Raw genomic sequence first — 12115 nt, 5'->3', positions numbered from 1 at the left:
TTTCTTTTTTTTTTTTTTTTTTTGCAAGCAGCTGCATGTATGGTGACCATAGTGGAGACCACTTTGGTCACAATTATTATTTACCAAGAGTGGTTGTTGGGGAGGCAGGGGAGCGGGGGGAATGGGTGATGGGCATTGAGAAGGGCACTTGTTGGGATGAGCACTGGGTGTTGTATGTAAGCGATGAATCACGGGAATCTACCCCCCCCCCCCCGCCGAAACCAAGAGCACACTGTATACAATGTGTGTTAGCTAACTTGACAATATATTATACTTAAAAAAAAAAAAAAAAAAAAAGTGGTTGTGGCTTGGCGGCCAGGAGCTCATATCCACCTCACAGACCCAGAAACAGATCGTAGCTCTGTCACCAGCACCCTTGCACGCCGCTAGCCGGAGCGCAAACTAGTGCAGCCACCTTGGAAAACGGTTTGCCAATTTCCCCTGAGGTTAAATACACACTTCCCATATGACCCAGCAATTTCATTCCTGGGTAATTTACACAAGAGAAATAAAAACCTAGGGTCACACAAAAACCTGTACGCACATGTTTATAGCAGCCCTATTCATAATCACCAGTAGCTGGAAACAACCCAAAGGTCCTCCAACTGGTACATAAATAAGCCAACTGTGGCGCCCCCAGCCACGCCCCCAGGAGTAGGATACCAGGCAGCAGTGAAAATCAGCAAGCCACTGACAATACACACTACCGCATGTGTGAATCTCAGATGCATCAAGCTGCGGGAAAGAAGCCAAACTCAAAAGGCTACATTACTCCGTTTGTTAGACATTCCGAAAAGGGCCAAACGATAGGGACAGAAAACAGATTGGTGGGTGGTTGCCAGAGGCGGGCTGGGGAAAGATGTGACCACAAAAGACCAGGAGGAGGGGATTTGGGGGAGGCGATGGAAATCATTTGCATTTTGATTCTGGTGGTGGCTATACAAACGCAAGCGGGGGGGGGGGGGGGGGGGCACGTTGTTTACAGAACCGCACATCAAAGAGTGAATTTTTCTGCATGCACATTTTTCAATAATTTTAATACTGTGTGATCCCATTCCTGTAACATTCTGGAAAAGCAAAACTATAGCGAGGGCGCCTGGGCGGCTCAGTCGGGTGAGCATCTGACTCTTGGTTTGCACTCAGGTCGTGTGGTCTCATGGTGCATGGGTTCAAGTCCTGCATTGGGCTCCTTGCTGACAGCTCGGATCCTGCTTGGGATTCTCTCACTCCTTCTCTCTGCCCTTCCCCTGCTGTGGTCTCTCTCTCTCTCTCTCTCTCTCTCATTCTCTCTCAAAATAAATAAATAAACTTAAACATTTTTAATTAGGGGGGCACCTGGGTGGCTCAATCCGTTGAGCGTCCAACTTCGGCTCAGGTCGTGATCTCATGGTTTGTGGGTTCGAGCCCTGCATCGAGCTCTGTGCTGACAGCTCAGAGCCTGGAGCCTGTTTCAGATTCTGTGTCTCCCTCTCTCTCTCTGCCTCACCCCTGCACTCACACTCTGTGTCTCTCTCCTTCAAAAATAAATAAACATTTAAAAAAAATTTTTTTAATTTAATTAGGGGTACCTGAGTGACTTTCAGTTAAGCGTCCAACTTCAGCTCAGGTCATGATCTCACAGCTTGTGGGTTTGAGCCCCACATCGAGCTCTGTGCTGACAGGTCAGAGCCTGGAGCCTGCTTTGGATTCTGTGCCTCTCTCTTTCTCTGCCCCTCCCCCACTCACACTCTGACTCTCTCCTTCAGAAATAAACATTTAAAATTTTTTTAATTTAAAAAATTTAATTAATTAAAAAAAAAACTATAGCAATAAAAAACAGATCAGTGGCTGCCAGAGACTGAGGATGTAGGGAGAGTTTGACTGTGAAGGAGAACAGGGGGTTTTGGGATGATAGAAATGTCCTGTATCCAGCTTGCGTATGATTCTACGACTATAAACTTTTATCAGGACCCGTCCAACGTAGACGCTTAAAATGCGTGCATTTTACTATATGCAAATTACACCTCAATAAAGTTGATTTCTTTAACAAAGTTGATTTTTAAAATCTTATCTTCTCTTGCTCTTCCCTGGCTGTGTGACCTCAGGCAAAGCCCCTCACCTCTCTGTGCATCAAGTGAAGGAGGAGGGAGATGGGGGAGGAAGCGATCACATCCAGGGTGAGGACTCAGGTCTCACCCACAGGTACACAGGTACACGCAAGAAACATTATAAACAAAACAGAAGGTCTTTGTGAGCCTTTGGGGAGGAACTGGCGACACAGCCATGAGCTGCTCACAATGGCTCCTGTGTTTTGGGAGGGCCGGTCCTGGACCAAGCTCCATCAGGTCTTACCTGGGTCCCTGCGCACTCCTTGGTTGACCTAGAAAAGCCAGTGGAGCCATCCCTGGGCCCCAGAGGGACAGTACGAATAGGCACAATTCAGAGCATTGTAAGAAAGCCTTTTTCAACAGTCAGATGGGCCCGACACACCCATCCCCTGAGGTCCCAGCTGTTTGGGGCGGTATTTGTTGGGTGTATACAGCGTGGGGCCTGCCCTCAGCTTCACACACAGGGGAGACAGGCGCGTGACACCCCAGAACGATTGGGGCTCTGTGGGGGGGGGGGGGGCGGGGGCAACCCAGGCAAGAGGTGGGGGAGGGGGAACCCGGCCCAGCCTACCGAGAGAAATCAGGGAGAGCTTCCTGGAGGAGAAGCTGCCAGAGTTGGTCCCCCACGGTGTTTTTGGAACACCTACCTCGTGCCCTGGGTTGGCTCTGGGAGGAAGAGGCATTATCTTTGAGGCTGAAGTGAAAAGGGCCTGTTGCGGGGATGGGGGGTGGGGGTGGTGGGAAGAGGTTGCTATTGAAAGCAGGGAGGGGCGCCTGGACAGCTGAGTCCCTTAAGCACCTTGATTTCAGCTCAGGTCATGATCTTAGGGTTGGGGAGTGCGAACCCCACATCGGGCTCCTCTGTGCTGACAGTGAGGAGCCTAGCGGCTTCCCCCGGGGTCCGTCCACACCTGCAGGGAAGGCGAGGGGAGGCAATGGGAATGAAGAGGCGGGAAGAGCCCGCAACCAGTAAGACCTGGTCCTCAGGCCTGCCAGAGAGAGGCCCTCCCCAGCCAGAGTCGGGGGCCTTTGCCAGAGGAGCTTCCTCCATCCCGAACCTTTAAGGCAGGTGCGTGTTAGGTTTGCAGAGGATGTATTTCTATCATTCTTTACTTCCCAAGACTCTCTGATGCGAGCGTTCCCCCTTCCTAGATTCTGTTGGTCTTGGCTCCTGAAGTTTCTCTGCTCCTTTGAACCTTTGATTCTAGGAGTTGCTCATTCATTCAGTGACAATTTATTGAGCCTCTCTGCGTGTCGGGGGCTGAGGATACAGAAAAGAACAAAACATATAAAATTCCAGCCTCAGGGGAAACCACAATTACTGAGCGATCACCAGGCGCCAGGTGCCATTCTGGGTGCACACATATAACTCATCCCATCCTTCAACCAACCCTGGGAGTTACAGAACCCCCCCCCCCCATCATCCCCATTTCACGAATGGGGAAACTGAGGCCCAGGATTCCAGAATACCCTTGTTCCAGAAAGTCTGGGACTCTAGATTTCTTTACCCTCAAGGTTTTAGGGTCCTAGGGGCACCTGGGTGGCTTGGCCAGTTAAGTGTCCGACTCTTGATCTCAGCTCAGATCTTGATCTCAGGGTCATGAGTTCAAGCCCTGCATCGGGCTCCACGCTGGGCATGGAGCCTACTTAAAATAAAAAAAAAAAAAAAAGATTGTAGGGTTCTAGAATTTTTTGTCCTAAAGATTCTGTTGTGCTTGGACCCAAGTAGACAATGGACACAGGGAAAAGTACTCAACCTTGTTACTGAGCCAGGAATTGCAAATTAGAACCACCATGAGATTTTCACACACGCACACGCACGCCTGCGTGCATATTTTAAAAGTCTGGCCAAAACCAGTGCTGGCAAGGATGTAGGGCGAGCGGAACCCGCAGCAGACATTGGAGATGGGAGTGAAAATTGGGGCAATCACACGGGAAAACCGTCTGGCCATATCTCACCCAGCTGGACGTATACACATCATCTACCCCATCCTACGACAATCCCACTCTTGGGTGATGCAGAAAAACGGGGGCTCGTTGGCACCAGGAGATACATACGGCGTTGTCCAAAAAGTCAAAACCACACACACGCTCATCACCAGGAGAATGGATTAACAGATTGTGGTGTATCGGGCAAGAAAGTCGTACGCGGCAATGAAAATGAAGGCCAATAGACACGAGAATGTGGACACACTTCACAGGTATAAAAGCGAGTGCAAACAGCCAGATCCGAGAGGTTGCACTGTAAGATCCCTTTATTTAAAAACTCAGAACTGTAGGGGCGTCTGGCTGGCTCAGTCGGTGGAGCGTGTGACTCTTGGTCTTAGGGTTGTGAGTTCGAGCCCCATGTTGGGTGTAGAGATCACTTAGAAATAAAATCTTTTCAAAAAATAGTATGGGGCGCCTGGGTGGCTCAGGAGGTTACACATCTGACCTCGGCTCAGGTCACGATCTCTCGGTTTGTGAGTTCTAGCCCACAAACTCTGCTCTGTCTCTCTGTCTCTCAAAAATAAATAAACGTCAAAAAAAATTTTTTATTAAAAAAAAAGTATGGGGGCGCCTGGGTGGCTCAGTCGGTTAAGCGTCCGACTTTGGCTCAGGTCATGATCTCAGGGTTCGTGGGTTCGAGCCCCGCGTAGGGCTGACAGCTCAGAGCCTGGAGCCTGCTTCAGAGTCTGTGTCTCCCTCTCTCTCTGCCCCTCCCCTGCTCGTGCTCTGTCTCTGTCTCTCTGTCTCTCAAAAATAAACAAACATTAAACAATTGTTTAATAAATACAATTTACAAAATAAAAAAAATGTATAAAAGAAGGCAATAAACACATAAAAGAAATACGGGTTACCTGAAGGGAGGAAAAGTGTTGTGGTTTGGAAGAGGCACAAAGGGGCTTCTGATGAACTGGCAAAACTATTACTGTTCCCTTTACAACAGGTCGTAAAATGGAACATTGCCTTGTATGTAATTCTCCACATTATGTTTCATAATGTGAAAATACGTATTTTTTGAATCCCACCGTTCGGCCCCGTTCTGCTCCTCAGATGACTTGGGTCTCCAGGGGGCAACATTCCTGGGCCCGAAGGCAGGAGGGCGGCGGAGGGAACCCGCAGGAGGAGAATTGGGATCTGAAACACACAATACGATTTGATTTTCCCAGAAGTGAGCCAATGCACTGTGACGCCACGTAACCACAGGAGGCCAAAGTGACAAGTTCAGAGATGGGTAATGGCCAAAGGAGCCGCCAAAGCCGACAGCCACCCCCACCCGCAGCTCCTGCAGGGCATGACTGGAGGAGCGCCCCCCGCCCGCCCCGGTTTACCCCATCTGTCACCAGCCAGCCCAGAGCCAGGCAATCCACGGGTGCGGCCTCACGCCTTCCAGATGTGCAAACGGCCTGTCCAGAGTCGCAGAGCCGAGAAGCGGTGCCAGGCGTTGCTTCCGGCTGGCGACCCGACTCCACAAAGTCTGGTGGTGGAGACCCCCGCCCTGGTCCTCGCTCTCCTGGGAAGGGGGCTGGAGGGCAGGGGTGGCTCCCGCTGGGACGATAGTTGGGGCACAGGAGAGGACAGTTTGCTGTGGCTCTGGCTCAAATGAGGAAGAGCCTGGTGTGACCTCGGCGTTCCCAGGAGCCCAGGGAACTTTTACATCTGTATTTTTAGGCCCTGGTGGCCGCAGCAGTGGTTGTGGCCTGGGGCTGGGGACAGGCCAACTTCCAGGAAAAAAGGCTGGCTCTCCAGGGAAGGTGTTGTCCCTTCCTCCGGGATGGGTTCTGGGCTGTGCCCTGGGGAGTGCATTTGCAAAGTGGCGGGGACTCCAACTGGGGGAGCCTTGTCCCGTCTCAGGGAGTGTCTGGGTGGTCGGGAGAGAGAGACTTCCCCCGACTCAGGGCTCTGGAAGCAAGCACTAATCTGACGGAGGAGACAGGCAACAGCTCCCTCCTGAGTAATCCATGCTTCCCATTTAATGCTGGGGATAAGATTAATCTCACCCTCACAGGGCTCCCAATACAATGGCCAATTCAAGCTCCACAACTCAGCACGACAGTCCGATGGAGGAGGCAGGACCCAGACTCACACTCAGGGAACTTTAGAACGATGGCGGAGGCATGCCCACCATCTTCAGGAAGCTCTAGTCTAATACTCATCCGGATGTCCCCCGAAGGGGGCAAAATTGCCCCCCTCAATCGAGAACCGATGTCCTTAGACGAGGGGAACATGTCGCCTCATCTCGAGCGACCTCCCAGTCCCCAGAGAGGCATGCCCCAGACACCCCCCCCGCCCCGGGGAAAATTCCCAGTCTGATAGGGGAGGCATCACTCACTCTTAGAGATAATCTAATCCGTGGACAAGTGACACACGCCCCCTTCTGAGGGAGATCCTGATCTGATGGAGGAGGGAGAACGCAACTCAAAGGCACAAGGAACTCCTACACTGACGGGGAACCTATCCCCACCCCAGGGACCTCCCAGTCTGATGGAGGAGGTCTGCTCTAGTCTGATGAGGGAGGCCGACTTTTTTTTTTCTCGTACATTCTCCCTCCCTTCTTGCCCACTGAATGAGCAAGGCAGGGGGCTTCCTCCTCCCTCCTCCCCAGCTCTGTGGTGTATCCCAGAATCAGGGAGCTTCTACAGGAGGACACCACGGTTTCCCAGCCCTGGGACTTCCCTTCGTTGGTCAGCCCAAGACCAGGGCCCCATGGGGGTGAGACATGCCTGCCCTACAGCTCCCTGCTCACCTGTTCCTCAGATGACTTGGCTGGCTCAGCCCCTCAAGGCAGTGGCCGTAATGACACCACCCAGCTATCGAGCTTCTGGTGTGCCAGGCTTGGCCGGGGCTTTCCGCACCTGACTCAGGGCGCCCTACTCGGGGAAGGACGGGGTCCATCCCCACCTTACAGACCAGGCTCAGAGGCCAGAAACCGGCAGAGTGGAAAATAGGCCCAGATTTGTCTCCCTCCCGATGGATGAGTGTGACGTATGGGTGCCAGGTAAGTGTGCTAAGGGCTTCGTTGCTGACTCACTGGAGCCTCTCAGCCGTCACGTTACCGTTCCCATGACTCAGAGGGGGAAACTGAGGCTCGGAGAGATCAGATGCCGCTCCGAAGCCACCCAGGCAGAGACAACACTGGTGCTCCGGTTGTCTGACTCCAAAGTCCATCCGCACGGATCCGGTCTTCCAGAAAGGAGGTGCCTAGAGTCAGGAGGGCAAAAAGTTACCGAGAGCGGTCCGTGAGAAAGGGAAGGGGGAAGCGGGATTGGGAGGTGGGGGGCGGAGGGGAGGAACGATCAGGCCACCATGTCAGCCCAAGGGGGAGCCCCTGCAGCAAAGATTGCACACAGAGGAAGCCCAGAGTAGCAGAAATGGCCAGAATCCCCTACCTTGCCTGGCTCAGTCAATGGCCAGACGCTGCCAGGAGCTGGTGTCCCCGACTGGCAAGCTGAGGCAGAACTTGAAGGAACCAACTGTGGGAGGCTCTCAGCCAGCCATCTGCACGCGGGGCAGCCACGCCACATGTCTTTTCTTGAGAGATCCAAGCAGCCTCTGCCACTCCCATATCTGTATTAATAATAGCAATCGTTGAAAAATAGTACCTTCCGTTTCCCGAGAACTGACTCCTCGCCAGCTTGGGTCGACGCATTGCTAACTCCTTTGACCCTCACAACCACCCCATGAGGCGTTCGCTGGGTTTCGTCCCCATTTTATAGATGAGGAAACTGAGGCTCAGAGGGGATAAGTCACTTGCCCAAGGTCACGCAGCTGGTAAGTGGCAGAGCTGGGATTCGAAGCCAACTGGACAGGGAGCCCCATTTACGGATGAGGACGTTGAGGCCCAGCATTACGCCGCCTACCGTCTGTCTACGATCGCCTCACTGGGATCCCTCTGAGGTTGCCCAACCCCACCCAGGGCAGATGCCAATATCCATAGATGTCTCCCACCGCATCACCTTGGCCCAATAGAGGCAGTGCACGGGGCAGAGGATGTCTGGTCTCAAAGCCCGAGGAGAGGATGTTGCAATCCTCTGACTCAGCGTCGTGCGTGCAGACCCAGCAAGAGGGAGAAAGGGGAAGATCAAGTCTTGGCCAAGGCCCCAGAAGGGCCGATCCTGCTTGGTGCCAGGGGTTCCAGAAGCTGCCAAGGCCCCAGGGTGGGGAGGAACCAGGAGGTACAGGCCATGCTGCAGGAAGCTGGCCTGTATTCACTCCTGGGGGGTGGGGGGAAGGGCAGCCTCTGGGAGCAGGGCAGTCCGCAAACCCAGGGTGGAATCGCAGCCCAAAGCTGTGTGACCTTGGGCAGGGCCCCCCAGCTCCAGGCTCAGGTCTGTTCTCCTCTGTCTGTGCAATCTGCTCGCTTTCCCGGAACCCTCTCTTCAATCTAAATCTATACCTTCCTGCCGCGACGCGACCTTCCCTCCATCAGCTCGACCCTCTCTGTGCCTGGAGCCTGTAGACAGAACATAGACCTGCTAATCTCTGGCCGTGACTTTGCCTCTTTGTGCCTGAGTTTTCCCCTCCTGAGCCATTCCCTTCTTAGGGGTTAGGGGTCTGGAGTTAGACAGGAGGGGGAAGGCCTGTGGTCTCGGGGACCGATTGCCCCAGCAGCCGGGCTGCGGGGGACACAGAGACCTGGCATAAAAATCTTGATGACCCTGAGCAGGGACTCCGCTCCTCTGTTGTGTCTCTGTAAAATGGGAGTTTCAGCTGGATTTCCTCACGAGATGTCAAGAGGATTACGTGGGCCAATTCTTCGTGGGAGTTCGGCCCACGGCGAATGGGCCCATCTTGCTTTATCTCTGGGCAGAGAGCGTTACAGGGAAGGCCTGGCCCGGTGAGTTAAGGCAGGCAGTATGGAGGCAAGAAGGGACACCGTTCATTCATTCATTCAGTTATTCATTCTGTACACGTGGTCTCAATCTGCTCTGCAACCCTGTGAGGCAGGGCTGTTATGATCCCCAACAGTAAAGTCACCAACAAAGGCACAGAGAGGGAAAGCCACCTATCCAAAGTCACACACAGCTGACACATGGCAGAACTGGGCCTCAAACCCATGTCTTCCAGGCCCAGCATGTTGGGTCCCAATTTCCTCAATGAAATGGGCCCGGCTGTTGAAACTTTAGGTTCCTGGATAGGAATAATTATCACCGTTGTTCCTGTGGTTATAATAGGGATCACAATAATTGCAGCCACACTGCCTTTAGCACTTCCTATCCATCGGGCCCTAGAGGACGGAAGCATTAGGGTCTCGATTTAGTCTGTCTGATAGGTGGGGAAGTTGAGGCTCCGCGAAGTTAAGTAATGGCCCGGAAGCCACACAGCTGATGAAAACAGAAGCTCGGGCCTCAGTTGGGAGCAAAACTTGGGACAGAAAAAGGCCCAGGAATTAAGCCAATGGGAACCTCAGTATCTAACAAGCACTATCCTCCCCTCTTGGAAGGCCCCCAAGAGCAAGAAAGTGCCCCAAGGCCCACAGACTTCCAGCTAGGCCTTTGTTTCCTTCTCCTCGGGACCTTGGACGGGCACAGGCTCGGCCCTTCCTTCCCTGGGGGTAGGGGTAGAAGGGAAGGAGCAGTGGGAGGGAAGAAAAGATTTGCACAGATACAAAAGGCAGCCTGCGTGAGGGAAAGTGGTTAGACAACCATGCAGGACTTCCGGGCTCTCTCTGGGAACTTTCTGGGACTCATCCAGGGGCTGCCCCCTGCCGGCAGGGGACCTCCGGAGCTCAAGCGCAGAGAGGGGAGACCCTAGTGCTCCCCGCCTGGGGTGCTGGGAGCCAGGGGGGAAAGGAGGGGGCAGCCGTCCTGGTTCCACATCCTCCATTCCCGACACCGGAGGGAGGCGGCTGTGGGAGCTGGGACTTTCCTGAGCAGTAGAAGATTCTGGGAAATTAGACAGCTGCAGGGCGGGGCTGACTCCAGGCCTCCCTTCTCTTCCCTTCCCTCAGTCGCTGCTTGATCCCAAGCACTCCTCTCTTCCCTCTGTCCCAAGGAGGCCCTCCTCAAACTGCTCCTCCTCCCTCAGACCATGCTCTCCATCCTCAGACCCTCATGTCCTCACCCTCAAACCTCTTCCTCCATCACAACCCACCCCCCACCCCCCCGCCCCGCGCCAGCCAACTCTCTCCTCCTCCCTTCGAGCTGCTTTCCTCACTTGGTCCTTCTCAGACTTCCTCAGACAGTGCCTCCTCCTTCAGACCTTCTTCCCCCCCTCAGAGCCTCACCTCCTCCCTCAGACCTTCTTCCCCTCCCTCAGAGCCTCACCTCCTCCCTCAGACCGGTTCTCTCTCCCTTCTCCCCCGCTCTTAGACCATTTACTTCTCTCAGACCTGTCTTCCTCCTTTAGGTCCTCCTCCCTCAGACTTTTACCCGTCATCCATCCTCAGACTCAGACCCCCCAGCACTCTTTCTGGGCCCCTCCAAACCCCCTTCTGGGCCAAATGCATAACCCCCCTCACCACCACGCCCCCCCCCCCAGGCCCGTCTGGGCCCAAAGCCATCGCTCTATCTGCCCTAGGGAGGCTGGGAGGAGGAGGAACTTGGGTGTCCTTCCATTTCAACCTCCTAGGGTCACCACCTTGACAAAACCCGCCCCCTCTGAGGCTCAACTTCCCCTTTTGTACAGCAGGGCTGTGCTCCTCCCCAGGTGAGGGAGGGCTGTCTGGATGGGAACGGCAGCACCCAGACTCTCCAGCCTAATTCCTTCGTTTCCTGCCCTGGGCGAAGCTCCCCCGACACGGGGAGGCAGGGGGTTGACATCAGTCCCATTTGCCAGAAGACCAAACCGAGTCTCAAGACAGAGGATTCGCCTGAGGTCCCACAGGGAGCAAATGGTGGAGGTGGGACTGGACCCAGGCCTTGCCCCCAAATGTTTCCCCATTACAGGGGCTAAGGGGGCTTGGGGGCCACCCAGAGAGAGGCAGAAAGGAGAGAAGGGGGAAGGGGTGAGGCTTCTCTCTCTCCACAGCTGCTCCTCACATCCCTGGTTAACGATCCACCGGGGTGGGGCCAGAGTCGTGGGCAAAGTCCCTTCCTGGGGACGGGGCCCCACACCCACTTTCAGGGTCGCAGAGAGACGCCGCCAGGGAGACAGAGACACAGACAGAGATCGGGAGACAAAAAGAGACAGGGGGTGGGGCCGGAGACAGGGAGCCGAGGGCCAGGGATGCAGGGACAGAGTTGCAGAGACAGGGCGAGACACGAGAGAGCCAGGGGGACCTGCGTGCCTCCCGGACGGATCCGGGGTGCAGCCGCCACTCCTCTGCCCCCCGCCCCCGATCCCCGAAGCCTCCCCCTTGGCCTCCGGTAACTCAGTGACCCGGACTCAACCCCAGCGACAGCCCCGCCTCAAGGGAAATCCGGGAAAGCCCCGCGCCGCTGGGGCCCCTCCCCGGGGCGGAGAGAAGGGAGGCAGGGGCGGGGACCCGGCAAAGGCCCGCCTCTGCCCCTCCCCGCCCACTAGCTCCAGCCCGCCTCTGAGTCATGCCCCCCAACCCGCCCGGCCTGTTCCCCACCCACCAACCCCGCCCGGGCGGGAGGGGGAGGTGGGGGAGAAGGGGTGGCCGGACTAGCACCCCGCCGCCCCCGGGCCCAGGCCGTGGCCGCCCCGACTCTGGTCTTGTGTCTCCGCGTCTCTTGCTATCTCTCTGTGTCTCTTTTCCTTGGTCTCTCACCAACTCTTCGCCCAGAAGCTCGAGCTGAGTGTGCAGGGATCCCGCGGAGAGAGACACATTCGCTGTTTCCCTGTGCCCTTCCCCACCGCCCCCCACCCCCAGCGAAGTTCAGACCCTCGGCTGGGACACATGGAGGAGGCAGGGATGGGGACAGGGCTGGCAGAGGGACAGCGCCCGGGCGCCCGCCGAGGGCAGCCCCTGACCTGGGTGCGTCTTTCTGCTCCCGCAAAGGAGGAAACGGCTCAGAGAAAGGAAGTGCCTGGTCAAGGTCACCGGGCGAGGAAGTGGGAGTCGGGACTCGAACCCGCGCCCTAGGGAGCCCAGGGCCGCTTGGAAGGCCTCCCTAGGGAAGAGGCCGAGCGCAGACAGC

General features: G+C 55.4%; 1 long non-coding RNA gene across 2 annotated transcripts; it reads right to left on the bottom strand.

Moving 5' to 3' along the window:
- Positions 1 to 3772: 3772 nt before the first annotated feature.
- LOC132690673 (uncharacterized) lies at positions 3773 to 12034 on the bottom strand. Of its 2 annotated transcripts, none has more exons than XR_009615463.3 (3): positions 11949 to 12034; positions 7460 to 7637; positions 3773 to 7271 (listed from the first exon to the last, which is right to left on the bottom strand). It is a non-coding gene; the product is annotated as an uncharacterized LOC132690673 (long non-coding RNA). The 2 variants fall into 2 exon arrangements; XR_014136231.1 differs by lacking the exon at positions 11949 to 12034 and adding an exon at positions 8027 to 11008.
- Between the last annotated feature and the right edge of the window lie 81 nt (positions 12035 to 12115).

This window comes from Panthera onca, chromosome E2 (assembly GCF_046562875.1).
Source record: "Panthera onca isolate mPanOnc1 chromosome E2, mPanOnc1 haplotype 2, whole genome shotgun sequence".
Taxonomy (NCBI): domain Eukaryota; kingdom Metazoa; phylum Chordata; class Mammalia; order Carnivora; family Felidae; genus Panthera; species Panthera onca.
This window is presented reverse-complemented; position numbering and strand designations above follow the sequence as displayed.